This window comes from Crocuta crocuta, unplaced genomic scaffold (assembly GCF_008692635.1).
Source record: "Crocuta crocuta isolate KB4526 unplaced genomic scaffold, BGI_CrCroc_1.0 scaffold371, whole genome shotgun sequence".
NCBI classification, from domain to species: Eukaryota; Metazoa; Chordata; class Mammalia; order Carnivora; family Hyaenidae; genus Crocuta; species Crocuta crocuta.
In genome coordinates, this window is record NW_027530617.1 from 1,703,517 (window position 1) to 1,709,911 (window position 6,395).

A 6,395-nucleotide genomic window follows, 5' to 3' on the forward strand; every position below is an offset into this window, starting at 1 on the left:
GGTCTCCATGGGCTTCTTTACTAAAGCAAGATGGTTGCAGAATGCTAGGATCCAGGGATGCCCAGACAATGTAAATAACAACTGTGAATGTCTACGGCTTTCCCTTTTCATTGTTGTGTTATTCACTTGCTTTTCTAAAAATAAGGGGTTTAAATAGCTTCCTTTAGCATCAAAGATGTCTTATCTGTTGACACTTAGCCATTGATGATAGCACTTTTCTTCAAATTACTGTCAGCATCTCACTCTGTACCAAAGTGTAGGTTAGGCCCTGGGTTACTGGTTGAAGGCAGGAAGCATTCTGTTCTCACTTATTATTGGAAAATATTTTCACTTAAAACTATTCCAAGTATTTTTTTTACCTTTTGCTGTTTTTCACATGTTATTTGGAGAATTATTATTAGAGATTTTCTCCTTGATAAGAATAATTCTATTGAACTAATAATTCATGACCAGGAAACACATTTATGGTTTGGACACATTGCTGTGCAATCCTGGTTGAACAGCAATATACGGGGAAAAAGCTGTTCTCTTTCCCTGGCTTGTTTTAGGCAAAGGCTCTGTCCCAAAGATGCCACACAGGAGATGATTAGCATAGATCTAAACAACCTAATTGCATACAAAACAGTATTTACACCTTTTGAATGTCTCGTAGCTACTCTTCACATCCTTGTAAAAAAATCTAATTGTTTGGTAAGTGCAGGGTTCAAATAGTTCCTGAGAGCCATAGCAATTAGTATTAATTTGCTTTTCAGGAGGGCTTTTTTATCTTTGCAGTTTTCTGAAGACAAATCATTTGACCTCAGGCTCACAGAAAACATAAGCCCAAGAGAAGTATGACTTGGAAATAGCATAGTCTCAGCAAATGCAGAGCCGTGAGGGTTGAGGTCACCAGTAGGGACCCAAAGCCATATACATCAGGACCTTGTTCAAAGTGGTAATGAGTGGCTGACACAGAGTAAGAACCTTTTTCTCTTTATTACCAGGCTAGGGATGTTCTCACTACATTCTACCTCTGTGATAAGCCATTAGAGTCAGCTAGAGTGCTTGGGCAATATGTGCCTAACATTTCCTATATTTATGTGAAGATCCACCTCTATCCTTCAAACTTTCCCTTAAATGATGACTTAAATGGAAACTTAAAAATGTATTTTTTTTTAAAATGTTTTATTTATTTCTAGGAGAGAGAGAGAGACAGCGTGAGCAGGGAAGGGTCAGAAAGAGGGAGTGACAGACTCTGAAACAGGCTCCAGGCTCTGAGCTGGCAGTCAGCACAGAGCCCGACGCGGGGCTCGAACCCACGAACCGTGAGATCATGACCTAAGCGAAAGTCAGACACTTAACCGACGAAGCCACCCAGGTGCCCCTAAAAATGTATTTTTAAGTTAGGTTCCTTTTCAAGAGTTTCTGATAGTCACCCAATGTCTAGAAAGTAAAGTTTCCTAATTTCACTCTGGTAATCAGAGTGAAATTTTTTTCTAATAAAGTGGCGATTCACCTTTGTCTTCTATTCATAAAAAATAGCACTTCCCATTATGGAACACTATTTAGTACTAGACACTTTAACATCTACAATCTCATTAACTCCATGAGCTAGGCCACGCTGTTATTCTTACTTTTACAGTTAACATTGTAATGCCAGAGAAGTCAAGTAACTGAACCAAGGTTACTGAGAAAACATCAGAAGTAGGATTCAGATTCAGGCTATGAGACCTGTCCAAGGGCTTAAACTCTGGCTTGTGTTCCTTCTTGTCAACAGCCTATCCCACCTCCTTAAACCAGTCAGGATCCATGCTTCCCACTGTATACTTGGTTTATTCTCACATTTAAGCCTCTACCCTTCATCCACTACTCACCCAATTTGTCCCTCTTTATTGTCTCTTCAAGCCCTTTTTTAAAGGTCTGTATTAGTTTCCTAGTGCTGTTGTAACAAACTACCGTGAACTTAATGGCTTACAACATGTTTATTACTTTATAGTACTAATAGTCGGAAGTCTGGAAATGGTCTTACAAGGCTAAAATCAAGGTGTCAGCAGGGCTGCATTCCTTCTGGAGGCTCGGGGCAGAGTCGGTTCCTTGCCTTTTGCAACTTCTGGAAGCTGCTTGCATTCCTTGACTGGCTGCATCTCTGACTCCTGTGTCCATCCCTACACCTCCTCGGACTCTGACCCCACTGCCGACCCCCCCTCTCCCTTGTAAAGACCCTGGTTAATATAGTGGGCTCACCCAGATATCGCAGAACACTCTTTCCACTTCAAGATCCTTAAATCACAACCAAAAATCCATTTTGTCAAGTGAGGCAGTACACTCACAATTCCAGGGCTTGAGACTGACAGCTTTGTGGGGCCTTAATTCTGCCTACCACAGAGACCAATTCCAAACTCATCTCAAGTCTCAGCGTTTCCTAAAAGCCTCCATTAGCAATCTATTCCATTTTATATCTTGTAGAATATCCTTACATCCTCTCAGCTTTGAAAAATTTTGCTTTCCACTCAGTTGTATGATTTTGGCAATTGGGTTCCATTTGTTGTGGGCTCATAGTGTCTCAGCTACAACCTTAGAGATTACCCAGGCCAGGGATAACAAATAGGTCTCATCTCAAATGTCACATCCATGTAGCTGGTAGCCTCAGCTCAAGGTTCTGTGTTGGGATGATTTTGAGGTTCCTTCCAGTTACAAAACAAAGAAGGCTGTGATTAAATAGAATGTTTTCCATGAAAACGAGAAATGAAAATGGCAGCTTGGGGCCACATGCTTGCCACTTGTGCTCTTCTCCCCTATCTCTCCATCTTAAAATGAGGAAAAGCAGCCGGGAAAGGAGGCAATCAGCTTTTACAGGGCGGCCTACTATGGGTCTGGCACTGCTCTGGTGTATTCGTATAGTTCTGGTATATTATCTAAACTTGGCTTTTTTGACTCTCATAATAACCTTATAAAATAGAAGTGGAAATTAGGGTTTAGAGTTTTAAGAGACATGTTCAAATCCATTGAAAGAACTTGGAACAAAAATAGATACCTATTATGCTCACTTCAGCACCTATACCAAATGCTAAAATTGGAAAGATACAGAGAAGATTAGCATGGTCCTCTGCACAAGGATGACATGCAAATTCATGAAGTGTTCCGTACTTGTGACAAACAAAGAAAAAACCCAGACTCTTAACTGTAGAGAACAAACTAATGGTTACCAGAAGGGAGGTGGGCAGAAGGATGGGAGAAAGAGGTAAAGGGGATTAATACACTTATCATGATGAGCACTATATGTTGTATAGAATTGTTGACTCTCTACATTGTATACCTGAAGTGAATCTAACACTGTCTCTTACTGATACTGGAATTAAAACAATCCAGATCTATCTAATTGCAAGTCCAATTCTGTTCACTATAATAAACTTGGGATTTAAATGATTTACCCAAGGCCAAGTGAAACTAGAAACAAAGTTGGGATTAGAATCATGGTAAATACATTTACCCAAAAAACAGGACACAGAGATGGGCACATGGCCACAATCCTGAATACTTAAGACTGGGGCTTTCATAATAAATCCAAAGGTTTACAGTTAACTGCCACCAATTATTGACACCAGAGCAGAATTCTTTGTGTTTGACTACATTCAATGATCATAGGACATTATTCATTTTCCTCGAGTGGAAACCTGGCTGATTTGTCGGCATTGAGATTTTCCTTTCTTTTACTTACCCTGGAGTGTTTGTCTTTGGTTTTCTTTAATAATTTCCTGTAAATCAGACCTTCCTGTTTCCTCTTTCCCTGTCGTTATTAATCTGAATTGATAAACATACTCTGGAAACCAGAGTTCTGATAGAGATGTCAGGAGGCAGCTATTCCAGCTCTCTGCCCAAGGGCCCCTGTGCTAAAGAAACATTTTCCTCAAGCCGAGAGCCCTTTGCTAAGGTGCCCTCATTGATGAAACTCCCCACGATCAGGTCAAAATCATTTTCCAAGCAATGAATCATGTCGCTCTCTTGCTTAAAATGCTGTAGGGCTCCCCATCTCTTTCTATGGAAAAGTCATTCTTATTCTTGGCCACAGGGCCTTCCTTGTCTTACAGGCTGTTGCACACTAACTTCATCTGCTCCTCCTCCTCCTCCTCGCACCCCCTCTGTCAGCTCACTCAGCACTCTCCTGTCAGCTGCTTTGCTGCTCTCGATTCTCTTATCTGGCTTCCAGGTTTTTGTCATGCCTGAATTCTACCCCCTGGGTTGGACTCCTTTCCTACCATGCCCAACACATCTGCTTGGGTCATTTTTAAAATGCAAATCTGACCATGTCATTTTCCTGCTCACATTCCTCTAGTGGCTTCTTTTCATCCAGGTCAGTGGTTCTGAAACCTAACTGATAGTATGGTTGTAATGATGCAGCTCTGAGTCTCACCACCCACTCCGTCCCCCAGCCACAATTCCAATTCAGAAGGCCTGGGATGAGGCAATAATAATACCTTCCAAAATCCCCTGGTCATTCTGACGATAAAACAGGCCTACGGAGTACACCCATGTCCCTTACCAGCACATAATGAGCCCTTCGGTTTGGTCCCATTCAGGTTCACACTTCATCACAATCTACACTAAACCCTAACCCCATCCCCACCCCACCACCAGCCCCTAGGACTGCTAGATTTAGGCTACTCTGACTTGTTTGTTGCACATCACATGCTCTTTGTGATCTCCATGCTTTTATACATGGCATCCTATTCTCTAAACGAAGAAAATGTTAACTCTGTGAAAGATGACTTCCAAATCAAGCTCAGGCATTAAGTTCTTGATGAACTTTCTACCATCCCCTCAGACTGAGTCAATCGCTCCCTCCTGTGTGTCACTTCTGATTACTGTATTTTTCTTATTTCCTATGCAATGCTCTATTTTATAAAATAGACAACACATTTGTTTTATGCATTAACAAGCTTCTTGTATTTCAGCCAAGACTGCCATTGTGCTAGAGTTACAATTCCTTTTATATATATATAACTTAGATGTTTTTATTCCTATAATATCATATATGATCCTTATAACAGTTTTCATTTGAGATGAGAGAAGTGATATTCACAGAAGCTGGCTTGACCCATATCACATAGAAAAATGATGAGAATTCAGCTTTCTTACTCCAATGATGTGATATAAGTGATATATGATGTACCATAAAACATGTCAAGATGTACATCTTCTGGTGTGCCATGTTACTTTTCAAATTACTAGAGGAGTCACACAGTAAATGCCATAATAGGACATTAAAGCTCTATTAAGCAATCTAATAAACTATCCCATAAAAAGGCAAAATTACATTTTATCAATAATTATATCTATATCTATTAAAAAGAAAACAAACCGATCTGTTTGTTAGAAACTAAAAAAAGGACAACATATAAACTTCCCAATTTCCCCCCATTGCCTCTTTTTCATTTTGATCCTGAGGGTGATTAGAATGTCCTCATTTCTATTTCGGTAAGTAGGTTTTCAGCAGGGTTCCCCTGAGGTCTAGCAAGCTGAGATATATAGAAGGGAAGCTGCATCCAGAAAGTGTTAGACACCAAGGAATTGATCTAAATTCTCTTTTCCACAGCTATTCTTCAGTTTATTCAAAAACTCCTGGAGACCTAATCTATTAATAAAATGTCATGACTTCTTTTTTTCTTAAAAAAATACCGATTGATATTTTCAAAACCAGAAACAAGTGAGCTTAGATATCATTTATTAGGGTATGTGCTAAACGTTCCATTTGATAGCATTTCCTTATTTCAAATCTAAAGATTCAGACTTTCACTTTCAGAAGAATATAACTGTTGCTCTCATAGGAAAAAGCTACATGGCGCCCCGGCACATAAGAAATTAATTTTAGGATTTGATAACACATAATAAATGGGGATGAGGAAAACCTACTGTTCCTCTGAGACTTTACTATTAAGACAACTACTAGAAACCATAGACTTCATCATAAAAGAATCCGTCATGAAATGACCCTTCATCATGTATCAATTAGGATTCTTTTGTCCTCATCAAGAATAATCCTCTTCCAAATGTGAGAAAACAATAAATATATCATCTCATAATTGGAATATTGGAATTAGTGTGGGGCTCCAAAATGGTGCCATCAGTGGATCAGCAGGATCATTAAAGATCCATATTCTTTCTACATTTTTAGTACATTTTCCTTCTTTGACATGTTCTTCCTCAGCCTGTATAGCAAGATGGCTTCAGCACTTCTAGAAATATATTCAGAGAGAACAACATCTAGGTAGTAGAAGGATAGTCTCTTCCTGTGACTTTCTTTTGGGAGTGGGGAGACTTTCCTCAGATTAACTTCCACCCCAGTAACTTTCCTTCACACTTCACTGGTCATAAATATGTCACATGAACATCCTTATCCATAGACCAGTTACTGCCAA

General features: G+C 39.6%; 1 non-coding gene across 1 annotated transcript; it reads left to right on the forward strand.

The window, feature by feature from the left end:
• The first annotated feature begins 3,020 nt into the window (after positions 1–3,020).
• On the forward strand, positions 3,021–3,130 carry LOC144234744 (U6 spliceosomal RNA). The gene has a single exon (XR_013336054.1). It is a non-coding gene; the product is annotated as a U6 spliceosomal RNA (small nuclear RNA).
• Positions 3,131–6,395: the final 3,265 nt, after the last annotated feature.